General features: G+C 43.4%; 1 protein-coding gene across 1 annotated transcript in view; it reads right to left on the minus strand.

Moving 5' to 3' along the window:
- ADAMTS3 (ADAM metallopeptidase with thrombospondin type 1 motif 3) overlaps nucleotides 1-25,864 on the minus strand; it is a 188,413-nt gene that overhangs the window by 139,935 nt on the left and 22,614 nt on the right. The gene's annotated exons all lie outside the window — the stretch shown is intronic.

A 25,864-nucleotide genomic window follows, 5' to 3' on the forward strand; every position in this document is an offset into this window, starting at 1 on the left:
AGTGCAGTGGAATTCAGGTGTGGTGTTACCCGCATCGGGCAAAAGAGTAATACAATCCCCCTTCCTCCTGACTTGACAAGCAATCGCTTCTACTCACTTCAGCAGAATAGAATGGCTTCCTTCCTAATTGCCTCTTTAGTGTGAAGTCAATCAGGGACGCCTCCTGTTTCAACATAATGATCAGTGGGTAGTGTTGCCTCTAGGCAGGATCCCTCCATATGCAGTCCTTTCTCTCCTTGTAAGAAGGTTTCCCCCTAGAATTTCAGTCCCCTGATGCTCTCCAACTTTGTCCTCATCTAACCCCACCAAGGCTGTAATCCGAAATGCACTTGCTAGGGAAGAAGTCTCATCCAGCTCTACAGGAATGATTTCTGCCTGAACATGAATGGGAATGTACTGCTAAGTCCCACTAAATTTAGTAACATTTCCTTCAGAATACATATGGTTAGGATTGTGCTGTATATAGGGATACTGGAGAATTTTGACAGCAAATTGCCAACGTTCACTTATTCGTCCCATGTCTGGAATGGAAATCAATCCAGGGAATACAAAGTATTCACTGTTGTTGTTTTTGGTCCACAAACAATACCTACCTAGTCCCCCTTTGCACTGTATTTCCTCTGAATGGAAATTGCCCTTTGCAGTATAACGAATGGGGTTGAATAACATAACAACAACATAATTAATAATGTAATTAGTTATGTAAAATTCTGCCACAGCAGACAGCAAGATGAATAATGTGATTTTTGTCAAAAGCTGAACTGCAGTAGAACAGAAACAGCACTGCATGCAATGAACACAGGTTGGAACAGAAATCAATGCCTTCTTACATCCTTAGTTGTATATCAAGGCATTAGGGAGCAATCCTACTGAACTGACATATGAAGCTGCCTTAGGATGCAACCGAAACCCCCTTTGTGCCACTTGTTGAGTGATGCCAGTGTCACACTGCCAGTGTAGAGCTCACTGTTCTGCATATTGAATGGTTGGATGGATAGTGTGGGCATAATTGCCACCGGTGGATTTCTGACAGGTGGGTAGCCAGCTCTGAAACAAGGTGTTATGGGGACAGGGAAGGGAAGGGGTAAGCCAGTCCAAGATTTGTTGGATCTCAAGCCAGCCCACTCATATTAGAGAAATTGCTGGCAAACAAATGTGCATATTAGTCAAAGGTGCATACAAAAATGTATTTATTGTGAGAAATTTGCCCTACAATGCTGATGAATGTACATGTTGTTGTTGTTGTTTTATGGCAAGTTGCCGAAAAATTTGTAGAAATGAATTTAAGATTGGGAAAGTGAAACACAGAGAAACTGAAACTGGGTTGAAGTTGATAGAAGTCTTGTTAACCAGCAGAAATCCACCAAGATGGGAGGTCAAACCTGCAGCTGTGCTCAGCTCTGTGCTGCCTCTGGGTGCGAGTTGCAAGGGACAGGGAATTGCTATGGCCATGGAAGCCAAGTAGCTTGTGGTTACCTGGAAGGACTCCTTGGTATTTTGAGTTCCAAATATACCCAATGTTAAGGGTGTACCAGTTTCTGAAATCCTGAGACAGAATGGGGATTCTGCCATCATGCTCCGCATGTCTCTATTTGCATTTGGATGTTCACATTCCTTAACACAAGCAGAAATAGCAGCCATGAAAAACCAAACACCAGCCTCTGTATAAAAAGCCCTAACAATCAGGTGCCACATTCAAGAGGCTGTACTTTACCATAAAGCAGACATGGGGCAGAAATTCAGTTTCGTTTGCATTTTAATGTGAAATGACCTAATGTACAGTTCCTGGTACAATCTGTAAACTGAAATGCAGCTGTCATTTGAAATTCATGCTTCTCCAAATTGTGTAATGCAGTTCTGTAACCCCAAAAAAGGTGTATATTAGGACAGTGTGCATAAAATAACAGAAAAATGCATTATATTATATCATTTTTATTTATTAAATTTATATCCTGCCCTTCCCAATAGGAGCCAAGGGTGGCAAACAAAAACACTAAAAACACTCTAAAATATCTCAAAAACAGACTTTAAAATATATTAAAACAAAACATCTTTAAAAACATGTTAAAACAAAACATATTTAAAAATATCTTTTTGGAAAGCTTTAAAAACATATTAAAAAGCAGTTCCAACACAGACGCAGACTAGGATAAGGTCTCTACTTAAAAGGCTTGTTGAAGTAGGAGGGTCTTCAGTAGACACCAAAAAGATAACAGAGATGCTGCCTGTCTAACATTTAAGGGAAGGGAATTCCAAAGGGTAGGTGCCAGTACACTAAAGGTCCACTTCCTATGTTGTGCAGAACAGACCTTCTGATAAGATGGTATCTGCAGGAGGCCCTCATCTGCAGAGCTCAGTGATCAACTGTGTCTATAAGGGGCAAGACAGTCTTTCAGATATGCTGGTCCCAAACTGTATAGGGCTTTGTACACCAAAACCAGAACCTTGAACTTGGCCTGGTAGCTAATGGGCAGCCAGTGCAATGACATGTTGGCAATACCCTGCCCTAGTGAGCAGTTGTGCTGCCACATTTTGCACCAACTGCAGCTTCCAGACCAACCTCAAGAGCAGCCTCACATACAGCACATTACAGTAATCCAGTCTGGAGGTTAACAGTGCATGGACAACCGACATCAGGCTATCCCAGTCGAGAAACGCCTACAGCCAACCAAAGCTGGTAAAAGGCATTATATTAGGAAGAATTGCTATGTCACACTCAGGTTCTGCTTGCAGGCTTTCCATTGGGGCATGTGGTACAGGGTTAGTCACACATCAAATCAAAAAAGAACTCAAATCTATTTAAAACATGAGAAAAAATATACAAAAAGTGCATTAGGAATAATCCCAAACAAAAGCAATGTTTTGGGAGATGGGATTTATAAGATTCACTCGCCATGTGAGAGAGAAATGACCACCACACTGTAGAAAAAGAGCCCTGTTCAGGTTTGCCTCTCTGTACTTTCAGATGGTGCGTCTATTTTTCCAAAACAGCTCTTAAAAAAGGGTTTCTCACACCAAGCATCCAGATTCAAATGTCGTGTTTCCTTCCAGTTCTGAGATATAACAAGAACAGGATCGGAAGGGACATAAACATGCAAAATAACCCCCATTTCTCACAAGACCAACTCCCAGAAACATTCCACAACAAGGCAAGATCACCATAAGTGCAAATAGGTCCCTCTCTCCCTACATCTTCTCCAACACAGAGAATTAGAAGTTTGTATAATCTGTGACATTCGCACCAGAGTGTAATACCACCGGTGCAGCATTTTAAGGGAATTTTCCTTAATACTTGAAGAGACTGAGGCAAATGGCTTGGAAGTCCAAACACGATTCCAAACATTTTGATCAATCTGCACCCCCCCCAAATCATCCTCCCATAATGCCTTCAGTACTGAAGTGGAAAAAGAATGTCAGTTGCAGCAAAACTCTATAAATATGAGATTCGAGGCCCTGATAGGAAGTAACAGACTGCACTATGTCCTCAAACGCTGCCAGGGGTCTACAGATTTGGTCTGTATGAATCTTGTTTGAGATCAAGGAGTAAATGTTCCAGATTAGCAACCCACTAACAGGGCTGCACTTCCTCCAGTTGGGCTTCAGACATTGGGTTCCCTTGATGATAAAAATCCAGATGGATTTTTTTCCAATCTTAAATTCATATTTCCACATTTCTATGCCAAGTTTGCAATTCATTTTTAAAGGCCTCGTGAAAATTCATTGCATTTTAGTGCAAATTTCTCCAAATGTACACATTTCGTATGCAATTTTGCCTAATATACGCATTGTTGCAAAGCAATTTTTGATGACATAAATGCATTTTTGTATGCTCTTTTCACAATATATGCATTTTATGTGCATATTACTTGGCTGGAGAATTGCATTGCAAAATTCAGAGAAGTACAATTTTCAGATGATGCCTGAATTTTAGTTCATGTATTGTTATAGAAAGTGCAAAGTGGATTCACCTTTAGATAAGAATTGAATTGAATTTCTTCCCCATCCCAGTAAAAGGTACTACTACCCTGCAGCTTTCACAGTTTTACAGGCATTTCATTCTTGTAGAAATCCTGCCACTTCCCACATTTTTTTTCCTATGCCAGCTGCCTTTCTCATTATTCAAAGGGCATATCTGCAAGGGCATCTTGCTTTGGACAATTGCAGGTGGTCAATGGAAGCTCTGCTTTGCCTTTCACTCAATAGAAGCTCCACTGAAAAAGGATCAAGAGTTCTGTGTTTCATCCATTTAATATCCACGCGCCAGCCAAGCAGACACTGTAGGCCTGCCAAGACAAACACAGGAGACTGGGCTGAAGGGAGGTGCACATGGAGTAGGGGGAGGGAGGAGAGGGGGGTGCAATTTGTGGAGACAACCTTCCAGTCTTTAACTTCTTAAAGGGTTGACATAAACCCTGCTTTTATAGCTACGATGCTGCCCTGTCTTTAAAAAACACATATCCAAGCACCAAAGAGACACAGCTACCTTTCACCCTCTCTGTTAGTTTAAGGTGTGTTCAGTTCAATGACTGTGCAAAACTTGCGTCACAAAATACCTGCTGCACGCTTTTTTAAGCCCAGGGATGAAAAATGTTCAGAGCTGCACTGAACACTGGCCGATTTACTCTGGAGGGGGGGGGGGAGAAGGCAAGAGGAGGTAAGGATGCCCACATCACATTTCCCTTTGCCTGCCCCATCAAAACAGGCCTGCAGTAAAAGTTGTTACAGATTTCCTAATTCCATAGCTAAGGGGAGGTAGGTTTTGGTGGGTCTTGGGGGTAGGGAGGCGTTGGTGGTTTCCTATGGGCCCATATTTCTGAGGCTGTGATTCAATGGAAGAGCACTCACTTTGCATGCAGAAGGCTCCAGGTTCACTCTCTGGCATCTTCAGGTAGGGCTGGAAAAGACTCCCTGTTTCAAACCCTGGACAGCCCCTGTCAGTCAGTATAGACCTGAGGCGGGGAGCCTTTTCTGGCCAGAGATCCAGATTGTCATCTCCCCACCCCTGGCAGGCCAAATTTAACAATTGGGCAAAGTCACACACCTGTCAGTCAGAGACATCACTCCGGCATCAGGTGAAGTTGCGCTTTGAAGTCATGATTGTCGGGATTTCAAAGAGCAGCACAGAGCTATTTGAAAGCCCTTTTGCTGTTTGCAAAGCATTCACATGGCCCCCTTGCTCCTGCTTGAGCCTCCGGTTTCTGGAGGCTCAAGCATGAATGCTGCTTCAACTGAGCAGGGTGATGAGCAGGGGTTAAATCCTGCTGCCTTGGGTGTGCACGCCTGTTCCTTTCTGGAAACAAGCACATGCAGCCAATGCAGGATTTAACTCTGCCCTTCCCGTCCATCAGCAGATATCATCAGTAACATCAGCTGATGGGTGGGTGGGTCTAGTTTGGGGGAAATGGGCTTATGGGCCAAACTGGACTGCCTTGTGGGTCCAGATTGCCCCCAAAGGCAGAGGGTCCCCACCCTGGGTGCATACAATTTTGATCTAGATGGACCAAGAGTCTGACTCAGTAGAAAGCAACTTCCTATTCTCTTTCAAGATTTGGAAGCTTCTCCATGTAGCAAATGAGACAATTATCATTATTATTGATTAGGTTTGTTGTTTGTTACCCGAAGGTCTCCAAGTGATATACAACACATTAAAAAACATAAAGATGTGTAAATACTATAAAATGTACATCTTTTGAAAGCAATTTCCCCTAATCTAATGCATTTTGTATGTTATTTTCATTTACGTAGGTATTTCTATACACATTTTCCCCTAATATAAGCATTTTTGCACATATTGTTTGGTTGGAGAAGTGCATTGCAAAATTCAGAAAAGTGTAGATTTCAAAGGATAGTTGTGTTTTGGTTTGAGATGTGGAAATTAGGTAGTTTCTCATTAAAAAGCAAATAAATGAATTAGCTCCATTGTCAAAGATCTAGAAAACTGTGTGCGGTTTCCTATATTGAATCCTAAGGACTTTCAGTCTTTTGAGAGGAGGAAACTGTGGATGCCTGATAGCAGCTGCCCCTAGGTCCAATTTCAGGAAAATGAGGACTTTCCAAATCTCTTCCTATTTTTTTATTCCGTGATGCCCTTAAGCATATGCTTACCTTTAGACCCTTGCCATAATACAAAGCACATGCTAAAATGCTTTTCCTGAAATGGGAGCTGAGACCACAATGCCACAACACACACGTGGACACAATTAAGATGCAGTGGCTTGAAATTAAGTCCACAGCAATGGGCTTTGCTGACTTTCCAGCCTTTACATGATACAAGACCCATTCCAAAAGGCTCAAACTCTTCAAGTTGCATGAAATCAAAATGGCAAAACAAAATTCCTGCCAATGAGCTCAGAACTTAAATTAGATGAAGAATGTGTTCTGTTTGGATCATCTACAAGGTGTTTTGCACCTATCGCTGGAATTAACACCTTGCTATTCAACTAGAAGTGCTGTAAATTAAAGATAATTCCTTCTTCTCTTGCTTCTGGGTAGACTGTAACAATATTAGTAGTGTTATAAGATGCAGAGGTGGGATGGATGTTATCTGTGGGGCTCACCCAAGCCTGTGATTTTATATCTCTAGATGGGATTCACTATACCTATAACCAACAGATATTTCTATCAAACTTTAAAAAGCAGGGAAATTGGGCAGCTATAGTGAATGCACCAGGGTAGCAGGAAATCTGACCTCCTCTCTGAGATATTGTACTGCCCTACAAATGTGTCAAAATGCAAACACAATTTGAGTTGGTCTTTTACAGTCCAATCCACTTCCTTCGTGAAGCTTGGAAGAATTTGGTAACATGTGCCTCTGAGCATATGGTGAGTGGTGGCAATCAGCCCAAATAACAGAAACAAGACATGTGCTGTGCTGACCTTGTTTTAGTAGGGAGGAAGCAACACTATTAAGACAGTTGATATAGTTCAGATAGTCACTTTAAATATGTTTGATTTAATATGTGCCTCTGAGCATATAGTGAGTGATGGCAACACTCTGAGCATGTGGTGGCCATCAGCTCAAATAACAGAAACAAGACATGCGCTTTGCTGATCTTGTTTTAGTAGGGAGGAAGCAACACTATTAAGACAGTTGATATAGTTCAGATAGTCACTTTAAATATGTTTGATTTAATATGTGCCTCTGAGCATATAGTGAGTGATGGCAACACTCTGAGCATGTGGTGGCCATCAGCCCAAATAACAGAAACAAGACATGTGCTGTGCTGATCTTGTTTTAGTAGGGAGGAAGCAACACTATTAAGACAGTTGATATAGTTCAGATAGTCACTTTAAATATGTTTGATTTAATATGTGCCTCTGAGCATATAGTGAGTGATGGCAACACTCTGAGCATGTGGTGGCCATCAGCCCAAATAACAGAAACAAGACATGTGCTGTGCTGATCTTGTTTTAGTAGGGAGGAAGCAACACTATTAAGACAGTTGATATAGTTCAGATAGTCACTTTAAATATGTTTGATTTAATATGTGCCTCTGAGCATATAGTGAGTGATGGCAACACTCTGAGCATGTGGTGGCCATCAGCTCAAATAACAGAAACAAGACATGTGCTATGCTGATCTTGTTGTAGCAGGGAGGAAGCAACGCTATTAAGACAGTTGATATAGTTCAAATACTTGAAATATGTTTGATTTACTTTGTAATTTTAGTGAAGTTTCCTATAGTAAATTGTGTTTGCATTTTGTAAAGCAAATAAAGATGAGAGAGGAAGAGTACTGATATTTATTTCCCCCTGTCTCACTGTGTGCTTTTCAGGACTCAGACCAGCACCTGGAGGCAAGGAGGAAATGGATAGCATAAGAGAGAAAGGGGAGGGGAGCTATCTGGGAGACAGCTGGGGTCGGGGGAGAGATATATATAGAAACTCTAGATAGAGCAACTGGAAGGAGTCATGACAGACTGCCGGAGACAGAGGGCAGATCCACCCCATACATTTAAAGCACCTCCAATGAGCATTTAAAGCACATGACTTCCCCCAAAGAATTCAGGATCTGAGGTTTTCCCATCACCAAGCTACAAATTCCCTGCACCCTTAACAAGCTACAGTTCCCATGATTCTTTGGGGAAGCCATGTGATTTAAATGTGTGTTGGATGTGCTTTAAATGTATGGTGTGGACCTGCCCAGAAAGAGAAAAACAGAGCGAGGAGTACTATATACATAAATTGTACCTTGGATCTAGTAAATAGGTCCCAGGCTGTGGTCTGAAGGCACATGAGCCAGCTCCCTGAGCAGGGTCAGGTATGGTCAGTGCCTGTATGGGAGACTGCCTGGGAACCATATGTAAGCTGCCTTGGGTTTCTATCATGAAAAGAAAGGCGGGGTATAAATGTAATAAATAAATAATAGATATTCTTGAAATTCCGTATTTTTCCCATGGGTTTCCCACCCCCAAAACCAAAATCAATTCACAGATGACATCTGTCTGTTTTGGCAGAACCATAAAAATCATGGATCTGGTACTTTCCAGCACTGCCATATGGCAAACATGGATCCAAGACACGAAACCTTTTGGGGTCCTCAGGATTTCTGTAATGGATCCCTTCAAAACCTGTATCCAGGCATAGCTCACTGTGTCCACAGACATGTTCTGTGATTTGTCGGTGGCTTTGCTGTCAAAGTGTACAACAATCATGAAGATCAATGAGGCAAACACCAGGTCTCTGATTCTAACTGTGCAGACTACCAAAGTTTAGATGGTGGATTTGGGGTATCTCATGTAAGATCATGCAAATTCAAGAAGATCGGTTTCAGGAATATAGGAAGCTACCTTTTATTGAATGAGACCACTGGTCCATCTAGCTCAGTATTGTCTACTCTGACTGGTAGCGGCTCTCTGGGGTTTTAGAAAGGAAGTCTCTCCCAGCCCTACCTGGAGATGCCAGGGATTGAACCTGGGACCTTCAGAAGGGAAAGCAGATGCTCTACCCACTGAGCCATGGCCCTTCTCCTTTAATTCCACTGGATCCAGTAGAGGATGGTGGAGAAGGGTACCACTATGACATATAAATCACAAAATGACTTGATACCCAAATCTCTGAAGGAATGCTTTCTCCCATATAGTCCATCTGGGGTGTCAAGACATACAGGGGAAGTCTGGAGGCAGAATGAGACAGGCTCTTCTATTTGGTGGCCCCCAAGTTGTTGAACATCCTCTTTTTTGAGGCTATGTCTGGCCCATCACTGTATGCTTTTTGACAACAGGTCAAGATGCATCATTCTGCCTTTGGTGGTGGACAATGACATCCATTTCTCCCCTATTATGATGCTGTTGTTGATCCTGATTGCTGTTTATGATGGTTTTAATTGCTGGTTAAGCATTAGGTGGTTTAATTTGTCATTTTAAGCTATATGTAACCCCTCCTGGGATTGCTTGGAAAACGGCAATCTATAACTGCATATAGTAACTAACTAAATAAATAAAGAGATCTCTCTCCCACCTTTTCCCCCTCTGATAAATCACTCCCAACTAAGGATGGGCAAAATCTGTTAATTTCAGGGTGTTTTTTCCCCCGATTCTCATTTTTCCAATCTTAAATTCAGTTCTTCACATTTTCACATCAGTTTACATTAAAAACAAGTCCTGATGAAAAATCACCAGGATTTTAGTGTGAATTTCTCCTAGTAAACACATTTTTGTATGCAATTTTTGCCTGGCATACATAATTTTTGCAATTTTTCCAAACATCATGCATTTTTGCATGTTATTTTCACTAATATGTGTACTTTTACACACACTTTACCCTAGGTAGATGCATTTTTGCACTCATTACTTAGCTGGGGAAGTGCATTGCACAATTGGGAGAGGTGCAAACTTTGAAGGGTGGTTGTGTTTAGGTTCGCATATTGTTTTGGAAAGTGCGTATTAAGTAACTTCAGCTTTAAATGTGAAGTAAATAAATAATGTGTGAGGCTGCTGGCTTCTCTGCAAAGTCAAGGGAAGCAAACCTCCATCCTGCTCAGAAGAGCCAAGACAGGTATGCGAAGATGCAGAGCTTGTTGCTTTTAAAAGGCATCAGTCTTTGCAACACTCATTTTCCTAATCCACGGCCAGGGATGTCCTCCAAGTTTGAGACAGATGGCTGCAATATTTAATCTTGCTTGTTTCTCATAACTGAGGCCTTGTTACCTCTTGGCAATGACCACTCTCTATGGATGGAATTGTCCAGGCAACTTCACTGTAGTTATTAATGGAGGTATTTGCTAACAGAGCTTTTTTTAAAAATATGGTGTATTAAAAACTTTTTAAATGAGTCACGTCGACCTGCAACAAACATTGCCTTTGTTTTAGGAGAGTCCAAGCCACAGGCAACAAATGACACAGGAATCCAGGTGCTGGTGTTGGTGCTGCAGGCAAAGAATTTGGAGAGGGCTGAGAATCTAACATTTTAATTGTGCTTGCATTTATTTGTACTGTTTGTACTGCAGACAAAATATGTGGGTCCTTGTATTCACACAGGAACATAGGAAGTGGCCTTATACGGAGTCAGACTATTGGTCCATCTAGGTCAGTATTGTCTACACTGACTGGCAGAGTCTAAGGTTTCAGACAGGGACTCTTTCCCAGCCCTACCTGGAGATGCTGGGGATTGAACCTGGAGCCTTCTGCATGCCACAAAGATGCTCTGTCACTGAGCTATGGCCTTTTCCCAGAGGATCTTCACAAAGCTTACAATGTAAAATAGGCAGTAAGGGAACAACAGAGGGAGGGGAGAATGTGGAGAGACATCTTTGTGGGTGCTCAAAGTTTGGTTACAGTTGGGAAAGATGAAGACGATAGCCTAGGGCAGGGATAGTGGTAATGTGGTGCCCTCCACATGTTGGTGGACTACAGCACCCATCACCTCTAACTGTTGGCCATGGGACAGATGGCAGTTGGCATCCAACAACATCTGGAGGGTCACAGGTTCCCCATTCCTGTTCGAGGAGAACCAACCAAGGTCAGATTTAGTTTGATAATAAATTACAACTTGCAGGATTTTATATACTCACTCACACACACACACACACACACACAGAGGGAGAGGGAGAGAGAGAACGCTCTACCCTCTCTGTGGTTTGGGGTTATGTCACATTTTAGTTCTGATTTAGATCAGGATTTCCAGCCATGAAATAATTAGAGCTTCACTTTCCTTGAATATGCTTCTGAAATTTGCATTACATAACTCATTACCCACTAAGAATGTGTGTGGGAAGGGTGATGTGACATGTCCCCTTGGGGTGTGGGTAAAACTAGGCTTGGTGGGAAGGGGAACACATGAGTCTCTCTCTCTCTCTCTCTCTCTTTCTCTCTCTCTCTCTGTGTGTGTGTGTGTGAGAGAGAGAGAGAGAGAGAGAGAGAGAGTACTCACTGGTACAGAATATTGGCACCTCTTTTTTGGCTGCCCATGACAACCATTTTGTGCTGGCACCCACAGCACTTTTTTCAAGGTAAGAGTACAGGCACCTCCCCTCCCCACAAAAAAAGCTCTGCATAACACTCAAGGCATAACCCCTGCCTGCTGAATCTCCCCCGCAGAAGCCTTCGGTAGGGATGGGCAAATCTATCCATTTCAGTTTCTCTCTGTTTTTCATTTTTCAAATCTTAAATTCAATCCTCCATATTTCCACAAAGTTTGCATTTACAAAAAGAAGAGTCCTCATGAAAATTTACCAATATTTCAGGTGTTTAGTGCAAATTGCTCCTAATATACACATTTTGTACGAAATGTTGCCTAATAGATGCATTTTTGCAAAGCAATTTCCCCTAATAAAAAACGTTTTATGTGGTCTTCACTAATATATGCATAATTTACCCTAGCATATGTATTTTTGTATATATTACTTGGCTGGAGAACTGCCCTGCAAAATTGGGAGCAGTGCGAATGGGGAAAGGTAGGTCTGCTGCAATTCACGTATTGTTTTGGAAAGCACAAACTTGACAGGATTGTTGTGGTTGAAATTACTAGCCACCCTCATCAGTAAGTCCCAGGGCAGGTCACAGCGATATAAAATCCAGCACTAAAAACAAATTACAATCAGACCTAGAGAGGGTCCTAAAAATATACATCATCTTTCAATGCAAACTGAATCAAGTTTCTCCAAGTTCGCACTCCCCTGCCCCATCGTCTTATTTTTACTGCAGTCAAAACTCCAAGATGGAGAAGGGCCCAGCTGTGAAGAAAAGGGAAGAAACTGTTGGGAGGGTTAAGCATCCCATCTGTGAACCGTTTCTCTTTTTTTCTGTTATGATGTCTCTGGACACAGAAATGATGGCTTGCCATCACATATCATTCCCCAATGGCATTTGAGGTTTCTACACTTTACCTTAGCTAAAAGGACAAGAAGCAATGCCTTTGAGGGCATCTGAGGTTTCAGTGTGTTGCGTGCAAGATTGACCAGCAGCAGTAGCAGCTGAGCTGCTGTCTTGCAAATTAAGTAAGAACCAAAAAGACCATAATCTCACTTGGAGCTCCCTTCCCTGAGCATATGGTTTACTGGCATTTTACTTGACATACAAAGAAAGAGGACACAGGCCTGGATAATTCTGGATATACCAGACTGTCCGGTATGAAAGAGGACACCTGGCTAGGCTTTTGTTGTTATGTGCCTTCAAATCGATTACGACTTATGGCGACCCTATGAATCAGCCTGGCCAGGCTAAACCAAACCAAACCAAATCGCATCTTTAGTGTTAGAGTCAATGACCAGCATAGGGCCAGGCTAGTTTCTTGTCCTCCCTTGATTTGCAAAATGTATTGAAAGCCATTTGTTGTTTTTTCACCCTCTGAAAGTGCAATCCAGCTGCTTCAGCTTGGCTTAATGACTGCAGATGACATTCCAAGCCATTCTAATTTGTGTGTGTCAATTCAGTTTTTCCTACAAAAAAACCAAACAAGCCCTGGAAGAAGAGGAAGAGGGAAATGCACCCCCTTTTGGAAAATCTATGGTTTTTGAAGGTTGACAGGGGCCTGATGAATCACACTTCCCACAAAACATAAAAAAATAGATGAACTATATAACAGAAGGAAAAATATGAATGCAGTTTGTTTTAATCTGCACAATAGTACACAGCTGAAAAAAGGCTGCTGTCATTCGACCACACTGTAATGTATTTACTTAATAGCAGGTTCAATTCTCTCAGGGTAGCCAAAATGCCCCATGTTTTCAGTACAAAAATTCTTTCGATGAAAAAAAACTAAGGGGGACCCCAAAAAAACAACCAATAAGGACTGAGCATGCTCAGCAGATACAGAATGCTGACAGCAGGGAATGAAAAACCTAGGAGTAGGGTAATGGAATGGGACATCATGCAAGACAGCATAGGTGGCTGGCTGGCCGGCCTCCTGAACTGAAGCACTGCACACTGAAATATATTGTTGAACATTCAGCTGGGGAATGTCCAGCATGGAAGACAACAAACCATTGTGCACATTGCACTGACTACAGCAATTTAGTGAAAGCTCCTGTAGAAGTCAAACGGAGACAGGACCGGTTGTGGGGGGTTCACTATGATATGCATGTCAAAAAGGTCAAGCATGGTCTCAGCATCAGCACAGGATGAGTTTGATCCAGTGCAGACGGCTGATGGAGAAGCAGACCTTTGCAGGCACCTTCATAATTGGGCCAAAAAACTTGGTTAGGGAAATGCAACAGGAGGGATAGAACTCAGAGGTAGTGTATTAAGCATACTGAAGGTCCTAAGCTCACTCCCCAGGATCTCAGGTACCACCTGATAGGACAGATGCCTTAGAGCTGCCGCCAGTTAGAATACATGAGACCAGATGGACTACAAAAGCTTACTATACACTGAATCAAACCATTAATCTATCTAGCTATTGTCTACACCAGTGCATGGGAACCTGTGACGCTTTGGATATTGATGAACTACAACTCCCACCATCCCAGGCTAATGGCCAAATGATGCATGATGAACCCTGGCAATGTCCAAGCCTACTAATCTTATGGTGAAGATCAGCTGTTTGTTTAATGGAGGGATAGAGGCCATCCCGATGCTGTTGGACTCCAGCGTCCATCAGTCCCAGCCAGCATGGCAAAAGATTAGGAACAATGGAAGTTGGAGGTCACCCCACTGGTAACTTCATATGTTTTTGCAGTCCAATCCTGTGCATCAAGTTTACTCTGAAGTAAGTAACAGCAATACTTGGCACATATATACTATTTTAGAAGCCTGAAATTTGAGGCTGAAGGAGAGTGGATTGTCTAAGGCCACCTAATGAATTCATAACTGCATGAAGATTAGAGCCAGGGACATGCCTCCCAGTGGGGCTGACTGTAGTTCTTAGAGGGCCCTTCACAAAGTGCCTCAGCTACAGGCCCGTAGCTCAGTGGTGAAACACATACTTTGTATGCAGAAGGCCCCAGGTTAAACCCCTGCTAGGGTTGGGAATCTCCCCAGTCTGAAACCCTGGAGAGCTAACGCCAGTCAACGTAGACAATACTGAGCTAGATGATCCAATGGTATGACTTGATACAAAGCAGCTTCCTATGTTCTCATATCTTATTGTGCAGAGGAGAGTCCTCTGTTTTGAAGGACTGTCACTCCTCTATTTGAAGATTTCCTCTCTGTCATGGATGGGGAAACTTTTTCAGCTCAAGGGCCACATTCCTTTCTGGGAAACCTTCCGAGAGCCACATACCAGTGCTGGGCAGAGCAATGAATGTGAATGTCACTTTTGTACAGTAGGTGAGTTTCTACACACACACATACCCTTTATCCTCCATCCAGGGAAACAAGAGGCATTCTCAGAGTTCAACAGCACATTCCAGCCAGGCATAAATACACTCAAGGAAGGCGTAAAGCAGGGCTGGGAGGGAGTGTGCCCTGGGCAGAGTCCTAAGGGTCAGAGAGACCCTGGAGGGCCACATTCAGCCCCTGGCCTTGAGGTTCTCCAACCTTGTTGTAAGGATCTGAACCCTCCCTTATGTGTATTTCCCTGCCTGGAATGTGTCCTCGAACTCTGTTTATGCCTAGATGGAGGACAGAGACGGGCACGTATGTGTGTGTAGAAACAAGCTTATTGAGCAAAGGTGACATTTAGTTTGTTGCTCTGCTCGCTTATGTCGTGAGCCATGCTAGCAAGGGGTGGACCAGCAAGCAAGAAGGGGGCAAAGAGGACTTGGACTGGGATGAGCCAGTGAGCAGAGGGACAATGAAGCGGCCCCTGCTCCAGATGTTTATGGGTCACCTCCAGCAGTTCCAGACACCCCCCGGGAGAGACCACCAGACCCACCAGTCACTTCTCTGCCTGATAAGTCTCCTCTCCCAGCCCCCATGCCACCACCGGACAGACCTCCCCTCACGGAGTGAGAGGACAGGACAATGACCAAGGCCCCGCCTTCAACCAGGGCCAGGAGGTGGATGTGGTGGGAGATTCAACAAACCCAGCTCAGGAGGAGTCGGTGCATACCCGCACACATCCACCTGTGACTCGGAGTACACACAAGTAGGGGGGCCCACCCAGCCCTACTTAAGCTGGGTGAGGGGGAAGGACTAGCTGCTGAGTCAATAATACCGCCAAGTTGTGCCTAGTCTGTTTATTTATTTATATATTACATTTAGACCCTGCCTTTCTTTTCATGATAGAAACCCAAGGCGGCTTACATATGGTCTCCCATCCAGGTACTGACCAGACCTGTCTCAGCAGGGAGCTGGCCTTAGGTGCCTTCAGACCATAGCCTGGGACCTAGAGTGGGATGCTGAGTTCTGAGTAAGTCATAGGTAGATTCATGGAGCACACCGAACCGAAACTTTCTCTTACTTCAATAAAAGAAAAAACGACAGCTGTGTCTGAGTATGAGTTCTGCGAGTTCGGGCAGGACAGCTTTTGCCTCTGACTCCCCCCCACACACACACCACTGGTCTGTGCCCCCTGGAAGTTTGCTCAGATGGTAATTCTGCTTACAAGCTGAAAAAGGTTCTCCATCCCTGCCTTGCAACAAAAGAACATAATTAATGGCATTCTTTAAGATGCTTATTTGTCTTCACTACAGCATTTCCTGAGATACGCTGTCATCATCATTCCAGGTTTCCAAATACCCACTCACTTGATTTTCTAAGAACATGATAGATCAGGCCAGTGGCCCATAGAGTCCAGCATCCTGTTCTCACAGTGGCCAACCAAATGTCTATGGGAAGCCTACAGGTATGGCCTGAGCGCAAGAGCCCTCTCCCCTCCTGCGGTATCCAGCAAGTGGAGATAGAACATAGCCACCGTGGCTACTACCCATTGATAGCCTTGTCCTCCACGAAATCTTCTCATCCTCTTTTAAAGCCAGCAAGGTTGGTAGCCATCACTGTCTCTTGTGGGAGTGAATTCCAGAGTTTAACTAGATGCTGTGTCAGGATAAAAATCAGTCCACCTGATAAGGGCTCTTCTCTCCAGCACAGACTATAATATCTGAGTCTCCATGGACGAGGCTACTCTTCAGCAATCTCTTTAAAGTACTCTTGAATTAAAAAAGGAAAGAGAAAGAAAGTGCCTTTGAAGAAGAGGAAAAAGAGAGGTGGATATGGCACGCAGGATGAGAAATCTGTTCCAAGCGTAGGAAGAATGAGGCATGGCAGCAAAAGAAAGGAAGGTCAGAGAGGGCCAAGAACAAGACGCTGTACCAAAATGATCAGGGAGAAATTCTCCCTCTAGCCTGAAAGCGGAAGCAGGTTTGTGCCCAGAGAGAACAGCTGACATGGAATAAAAAACCCACAACGCCTCCGAGCTGGACAGAACACGGAATTGGAGGTGCAATGGGGAGAGACGTTTAGTCTGATCGGCGAAATTGCCACAGCAGGCAAGTTCCTAGCTGAAACCCAATCTATCCTGGTTAAATAGAAGAAAACGACATTTTGTTTCATGCATTTGTTTATAAGATTTCTTGCCTGCCCCAGAGTGGGTTACCACCGTGTAATATAAAGGTATAAAACTATAAAATTATCACATTTCTTTTTAAAAGAAACGGTAAATCTGTCCCCTAATAGGACAGAACAGTACAAATTCAGCAAAAGAGGTAGTCTTGTAAAAACAATTTTGCCTAAGATTCACATTTTTGCAAAGATATTCGCTTGACATCATGCATTTTGATGCGTTGCTTTGCTTTGTGTGTTGTGTTTATAGGCACCCTTTACCCCAGTATCTGCATTTTTTTTACACATTACTTGGCTGCAGAACGGCATTGCAAAAGTGTACATTTTGAAGAGTGCTTGTGTTTTCGCTCCTGTATTATTTCAGAACGTTTGAATTAGGCAGCTTCACCTTTAAATGCAAACTGAATCAAATGTCTCCCCTACGCAGCACCTGTTCACACTACACCATCTATTCTTATTACTCGTGGGGAAAGAAATGTCCATCTCTAGGGATTGTCTCAGCTTGGGCACAATTAGATTTGAATCATGATAAAGAGTCTAGCATAGCCTTGCATTTAAGCACTTTCCCAGGAGGTAGCCAGAAGCAATAAGGAATTGCTTGCATACTAAATACGCAATCCCATGCAGCTAAGTGAGTGAGCTGAGGATCGATGGAGTGCTCTGTCCCTCGTCTGCACCCAGCACAGAAACCAAACAGGCTTCAAGAAGAGGGAACTCACCTCTTCATACCCAGCACAGAAATGAAGTGGGCTTCTGGAGAAAGGATGGAAGTGTCTCTTTTCTGCTAGTTAGCCCTCACAAAGCTATTGAGCTTGGAAAAGTTACTTTTTTGAACTACAACTTCCATCAGCCCAATCCAGTGGCCATGCTGGCTGGGGCTGATGGGAGTTGTAGTTCAAAAAAGTAACTTTTCCAAGCTCTGCTTATCATCGTCGTCATCATCATTTTGCAGGCTAGTAATTTTTGTGGGCTTCTTTCTAAGGGTGGTCTAATGAGCCACTGGTTTCTTTCCAGCAATGAATGCACTGATTTATCTGATATTAGTAAATGCCACCGTTATTTCTTTGAAAACAAAATGACCAGCCAGTACACTTAGCCAAATTAATTTCAATGGAACTGTGGCACTGCGTTCCAGACTTTCCAAAAGTGCCATCAGGAAGACACTTATTACAGCCAGAGTGGGGAACCCCTGGCCCGTGGAACTATCCGCAGGCCACACCCCTTCTCCACTGGCCACAACCCTCACTGGCCCTTGCTTCCCACCTCGATTGTTTTTGCCCAGCTGAGATATGTCGTTCAACTCAAATACTGCCTGCTGATTGCCTGGATGGAGAATAGAGACGGGGGCAGGAGTCTGTGTAGAAAATAGCCTACTGTACAAAGGTGAAAACAATGTTTGTGCTCTGCCCGCTTTTGCTTCTAGTCTCACCCACTAGCATATGGCCCTTGCAAGACTGCCCAGAAGGGAAAGTGGCCCTTTTTCAGAAGGTCCCACACACCTGTTTTCCTGAATGCAACAAGGTTCCATTTTAATTACAGGGCTGCCGCTGAGCTGAGTTGTAGCTTCTGTCTCAGCGTACACTTTGTGCCAAAAAAAATATATCAAAAGACTAATGATACATTCTTTTGGAAAAGATGGATTCTAGTAGCAATAAACTATTTATCAAGATGCTGCTTAGGTGCCGAGTGGATTCTGAATCAATGCTGGAATGACCACAGGATTCAATTAACACATTGATTCGTTTGCTCTTTATCAGATCGATACTGAGCCAGGAGTTAGCAGACGTCAGCCAAAAGCTATAGATTGGTATGGTAAGGAGAGCCTTGTCCAACTCCAATTGTGTAACTCTCCGCCTCCCCCCCCCCCCAAAAAAAAAGTTGACTGCACACACTTTCAGGAGTTTTAGCAGAAAGCACACACAGACACATGATTCAGCAGCAACGTAAGGCCAGAAAAGCTATTATCACTGGGTCACTGTGCATCTCCTCTGGCTTTTATTTTAAATTAAATGGATTTATCATGATAGCTAGATGGGTCTGCAATGTGTAGGAGCAGTATATGTCTGACTACTGCTTGCTAAGGAAAAACAGCACAGCAGAGACGTTGCTTCCATGCCATGTTAGGGGCTTTACAGAGGCGTCTGGTTGGCCACATTAATAAGTGGGATGCCTTTGGCCTGATCCAAGGAGGAGAAGGCTGTCGATAGCTACCACCTGTGATGACTATGTTCTCCCTCCACTGTTACAGAGGCAGTATGCTTCTGAGTACCGGGTGCCGGGAAACACAAGTGGAGAGAGGGCTGTCACACTCAGGTTCTTCTTGTGGGATTCTGGTGGGCCACTGTGAGATGCTGGATCAGATGGGCCTTTGGCCTATTCCAACAGGCCCTACTTAAATTCTTTTCCTGTAGAGCAACTGTTATGGCACCAAACTGAGCAAAACTCTTGTGCAGTGTTGGGCAGCAATTCTACTAATGGCCCTTGACTGGGCTCAGAAATATGACAGATGTAACAACATACAGATTTAATATGTTTTGATCATTTGCAATTTCATTATTCCAGATGTTTGACTAATTGCATCTTTTTAGTGCCTTTACTATTGCTGCCACTGTCTGTTGTTGGACCCTTGTTCTCTGTCTACTTCATGAGATTCTCAAATGTTTAGAACTGCAAGGGTCACCTTTCTCATTCCAAGATATTGCTCAAGCAAAGGAATGCATGTACAGTCCTAGCGACAGTATTAGCCTTTGGTTTTTAAGAAACTTGCATAAATCAACAAGCAAACAAACTGAGCTTGCAAAGCATTTCACTGGTTGCAGTGCACCATCCGGGATCTCGCAGGCAAGTTCTGGAGCCAGCACTTGCGATTGCTATCCAGCAACATACACCTATGGAGAAAGACATTTGGGCTCTACAGAGCAGTGTGGGTTCAGTTCAGGCTCGAAGAGTCTCAAAGCTGAACTGAATAGCAAAGGAATTAGCTACCTTGCTCACAAAGCTGTCATTCTAGAAATCCAAAATACAAGACAGAGAGAGAGATAAGACTGAATGTCTAGGACAGCCTTTCCCAACTAGTGGGCCACCACGTGTTGTTGGAGCACAACTCCCATCAGCCTCAGCCAGCATTGCCAATGGTCAGGAAAGATGGGAATTGTGGCCCGACAACATCTGGTGGCCCACCAGTTGGGAAACGCTGGTCTAGGAGGACTCCAGCTCCCTTGACAGTATCAGTAGCACCGTACCAGCTAATTGGAAAGGGTGTAGCTTAGTGGTAGAACATCTGCCTTGTATGCAGAAGGTCCCAGGTTCTATCTTTGGCATCTCCAGGTAGGGCCAGGAAAGACTCCCAGTTTGAAACCCCAGAGAGCCACTTCCAGTCAGCGTAGACAATACTGAGCTGGATGGACCAGTTCAATCTGACACTGGATAAGGCAGCTTCCTATTTTTCTATGTCCTCTGGTCCATTTGACAGTTAGCATTAGGGATGACAGAGGGATTTGATTCAGAGTGCATTTAAAGGCAAACATACCTAATATGCACTTTCTGAAAGAATACATGAATCAAAACACAGCCATCCTTTGAAATTCGCACAAGTGAGCACTTTGCAATGTAATTCTCCAGCCCAAGTAATGTGTACCAAAAGACAATGTGCACACTACGGGAAAGTGTGCAGAAACATGCAAATATTAGTGAAAATGACATACAAATATGCATTAATCGGGGAAATATGCTTTGCAAATGTGTATAAAATGCTGATGAATTTTCAGGAGGATTTTCTTTTTAATGGAAACTGATGTGGAAATGTGGTGAACCAAATTTAGGAGTGGATAAACAAGAAACGGAGAGAGGCCAAAATTGACAAATCTTTCCATTCCAGCATAGCACCTCCCTATCCTGCTCATCAACAGCCATTCAGAAAGCTGATGTCCCTGAGCATCTGCGCCGGACATATGGCCAACATCTGAGTATGTGGGCAGTTGCCTTACACTGAGTCAGACTATTGGTCCATGTAGTTCAGTTGTGCCTAAAAATGACTGGCTTTCTGTGGTTTCAGGCAAAGGATACCCCTAGCCCTACCTGAAGATGCTAGAGACTGAATTTGAGATTATCATGCAAGCTTAAACAAGAACAGAATATCAACAGGAAACACCTGACTCCACCCAGATGTAACTAAGTGCAGTGCCACCTAGTGACTAAACCATATATTATACACACACACAGGGACCTGCTATTGAACTAAAAGTCTTCCACCTAGCACAATGATAACCCGTGTCCTCCAGTTGTAATTGGACTACAGCTCCAACCACCCCGGCCATTGACCGTGCTGGCTGGGAGTGATGTTTGTTGGAGTCCATCAAAATCTTAAAATACCACGTTGACTGCTCCTGGCCTAGAACATCTGAACCTAGTTGTGTTGATTGACTTTGGGGATGGTACCCCTGCATGTAATTAGAAATCTGATTCCAGCAGTTGAATTCAATAGGGCTTACTTCTGAGTAAACATGGCCAGGATTACACTGTCAGCTTTCCTCTTCAGTGAATGTCAGAGGTTAAAGGGATACACAGTTCCATTGTAAAGGTAGGGAAGGGTGAATCTAATGTAGGCTTCTCTCCATTTCTCATTTTTCCATCCTTAATTTCAATTCTCCACATTTCTACAGCATTTTGTGGTCTTTTTAATTTTTTTTACAAATCCTCATTTAAATTTAGTATAAATTTGTCCTAATAAACAGTCTGGTTTGACTAATATGCAATTTTTTTGTGACCAATTTTTGTGAACATAATGCTTTTTGTATATTGTTTTCATTAACATGTCCATTTTTGTATGCGTTGTTTGGTTGGAGAACTGCATCACAAAATTAAGAGCAGTGTGAATTTTGAAGGATAGCTATGTTTTGGTTTGTGTATTGGTTCAAGAAGTGCAAATTGGGCAGTTTCTCATTAAAATGCAAACAAAATTGAATTTCACCCCCATTCCTCTATAAAGGAAAACCTTCTTTCTGTCCTTGATGAACCCAATCACCAAGAATGAAGCCTGCATCTCTCTACCTAGCCCCACCCCTTAATGTGAAGCATGAAGGTTCCTTTTGGGGAGGCCCACTGCAAAGAGGTTGCTTAACCTGTAACTGAATGAGAGAAGCAGAATTAGAGGACTGAAAAAAAGAAAAGAATAAGCTTGTAGCCTGCAGAAACTCAACAGCCAAAGTTCACCAGGGGGGCATCCAGAAAAGAACAGAATGGGCTGGCACCCCTCAAGGTGTCCACATAGAGCCACCCTATCGTTTGAGGGTCTCTTTGCACCACTTTGTGGGCTGTAGCTCTACAGAAGGTTCTGAATGCTGCTCTGTATGGGTGCAGAACCAAAGTGTGTTTCACCCCAGAGACCACAAAAAAGAACTAGTTTTCATACTAGTTGTCCTCCAGACATTGTTGGATTTCAACTCCCATCAGCTCTAGCCAGCATGGGCAACGGCCAGGGATCCTAGTCTGGGTCTGCTCTGAGTATAATGTTGTCCATGGATGAAGAACCTGTGGCCCTCCAGATGTTGTTAAGACTCCACCACCCATCTGCCCCAGCCAGCATGGCCAATGATAAGGGATGATGGGAGTTAGAGTCCAGCAACAACTGATGGGTCACAAGTTCCGCACCCCTGTGCTAGGGGATTCCTCACTGGTCTCCTTTGGTCACCCCTAAAACCTCCTGCTATTTGCCAAAGACTTCCTGGCTTCATTAAGGCTGTCCAGGTACCCTATCCTGAGCTTCAGATCTCATAGAAGTGTCCTGCTTGTCAGCTCCACACATCTTCCCCCCCACTCCTGCCTCTCCAGTCTGTGCCACTAACTTGTACACCATAATCCAAATCTGGTCAAATCGCATTTGTTGACTTAAAGTATCTCTCTGCTTAATACAAACACCTTGAATTACAGCTGAGTGATGAAATCAGAATGCAGGGGACTATATTAGGAGAAAATGCTTGCAAAAATAGATACATTAGTCAAAACTGCTGACAAAAACATGCTTATTGGGAGAAATTTGCACTAAATTGCTAAATAATTTTCATGAAGATAATTGTGTTGTTGTTGTTGTTTTTAAAAAAGTCTATATTTCTGCAGAAACCTGAACTGGAAAACTGAATTTAAGATTGGAAAGATGAGAAACTGAGAGGAGCAAAACTGAGGGATCTTTCCGTCCCTAAGCACAGCATTGCAACACACTGCTTAATAGCCATTAGGCTCCAAATGCATATGTGGTTTCAGGTTGTTTGCTTGTTAAGGAAATGCAGGCACAAAGGGAAGGGGCTGAAAAGGTGATTGCAGAAGTGCTTTGGGGGAGGACCAATTTACCCTTTCCCTTCATACTGTTTTTGTGATCAAATTCCACCAATCCACAAAGTCCTCCTATTCCCCCCCATGGGTGAGAAAAACAAGTAATCACCCTTCAGATATCACTACCACAGCTAACTTCACAGCCCCCTTTGAGGGAATTTTCTTTAAAAAAACAAAAAAACCTCAGGGAGAGGGGACAACATTGGACTACTCTGCAGGGTTGTCATACACAGCTATCACTCAGCCTCCCTCACAGCAATACAGGTATAACAACACTTGACAACTTTGCAGAGTGGACATAACCCAGTGGGGACTGGGGGCTCCAAGGTTAGTGAATCTGCTCTGGGTTTTCAACCTGAAGCACCTTCGACAGCTCTTTGAATGTTCAGATTAAACACCTAAAGCAGATTCACTGCTCCACTGATATTGGAGCCACCAGTCTCCAATGACCCACACTTTTCCAGCCACAACAGTACAATAAAGGTATAATGGTGGGGTTTATTTGCATTGGCCAAGAATTTTTTTTAATATGCAAATTCACACACACACACACACACACACGTAATTGCAATTAACAAAACAGAGGTTTTTATTGTAATACCAAAACGTTTCAGCTTCCGCCTTCATCAGCTGCTAACATACAAATGTTGTTACCAAAGTGGCAGTTATAGAGCTTTGAAGATGGAATGCTCAAAGGGGCTTCCTTTGCAGAAGCTAAGTGATGCTGATATTGTCCTCCAGGTTCAGGCCATGTGGTGCCAATGTGTCCAGAGAGTATATCCAAAAGTTCTCCCTTTTAGTCAATGCTGCTGGGTCTGTTGGCATCTCTATCGCTGTTATAGAAAAGTCCAATAGGCTGTGACCCTCAATGTTGAAATGTTTTGCAATTGGTTGGTCCACTTTTTTTGTTAAGATTGCCAATTTGTGGTTTCTGAATCATGTGCGTAGGTCAGTTGTGGTTTTTCCTACATATTGGATATGACATCCTGGTCTTTTGCTGTCGATGACATAAATTATATTTCAGGACCTGCAGATGATGATCGGTTTGATGTAATACGCCCTGCCTGTCCTAGTGCTTGTGAAAATAGCTGTCTCCCTGAGGTACACACAGGTGATAGCATTTGGAGTGACAAGGATGAGACCCAGGATTGGTGATAGGTGGATTCAGCACAGACTGTCTGCACAAATTAGGAGGCCGATGAAATGTTACAACAAGAGGCCTGCTGATGGCTCTAGCAAGATGTTCAGAGTTTGCCAGCAATGGGTGGCTCTCCCTGATTGCTCAGTGATACTTAGGAGATGCTGGATGGAAATCTACCACAAATGGAATCTGTTGCTCTCTGCTCTTTGACACCTCATTATGATGGAGGAGGTTTTCTCTGGACAGAATGGAGGCTCGGTGGATGTTGCAATCACTAATATGTGGAGAATATCCTCTCAGAAGAAGGTGTTCTTTAAGTTCACTTATATATATATTTGCCCAGAATAAGATCTGAGTTAGAAAGAGTTTATGCTGCCTTTGCTGCTACCTTTTGCAATGGATATGCTATTTCCCAAACACACTTGCACTAACATTCTGAATTTCTCAATTGTTTTCTTTGGGAAGCAATCCCTTCTCTACAAAGAAAGACCTCCCTCTCCACCCCACCCACAAAAAGATTCGAAATGCACTAGGAAGTCCTTTCTGCAGACAGTTGTGTGTCACTCTATAGTTTATGATCTCTGTGGCTTTTACTTCTTTCCCCAGCCCCATGCCCCCAAAAGTCAATCATAGCTGTGACATCACTCATTGGCTAAGAATACTGAAATGTAGTCAGCAGGCTTGTTTCTCACAAAAAAATTGGTCAGAATAGTGCCCCAATATTTTGCCTTATATTTTGGCTTCTCTTAAGGACTAGAGGCTTGCTTTAAACAAATGGGTGAAAGTGAGATTTGGGACCAGCTAATGGTGCAAACAGGCACCAGATGGCATGGCTAGAATCCAGGTAAAACCCAGTCAACCAGGGAATATGGCAGTCCTGCTTGCAGAGGGTATTTGAAATTAGGCTAGAGTCACAGTTTGCTTTACCCCTGAGCTACAGGGTGGCTTTCAAATGGCTCGTTTCTATCAAGGGAGTGTGTGGAGGGCAAGGGGGCACTTGTCTCCCCCCAAATTCTAATTTTAATGGAGGATGGAAACGGTGGCAGTGACCTGTAGTAAAAATGCATAGGCTTTCTCCCCAAAATTAAATTTAGTGGACATTCTTGCATCCACACCATACATTTAAAGCACTTTTATACCACTTTTAACTTTCATGGCTTCCACAAAGAGCCCTGGGAATTGTAGTTTGTTAAGGGTGCTAAGAGCTGTTGGGAGACCTCTCAGAGAGCAATAAATCCCAGCACCCTTCACAAACTACAGTTCCCAGGATTCTTTGGGGAAAGCCACGACTGTTAAAGTGGTATGAGAGTGATTTAAATATATGGTGTGGATGTGACCTAAGGCTTGCAAAGGACAGCTTTCAGCTGGATCATGCCCAATGCTTCCTGAGCCCTCATATCCCACCCTGATCACTGAGATTATCCACAGGAGTGCTGTCAGTGGCCCTGTGTATTACAGAGCCCCAACTGGCCTCAAGCAGAAGTTGGGCATTTAATGGCACCAGTCCTATGCTGTG

Source organism: Rhineura floridana, chromosome 9 (assembly GCF_030035675.1).
Source record: "Rhineura floridana isolate rRhiFlo1 chromosome 9, rRhiFlo1.hap2, whole genome shotgun sequence".
Taxonomy (NCBI): Eukaryota; Metazoa; Chordata; class Lepidosauria; order Squamata; family Rhineuridae; genus Rhineura; species Rhineura floridana.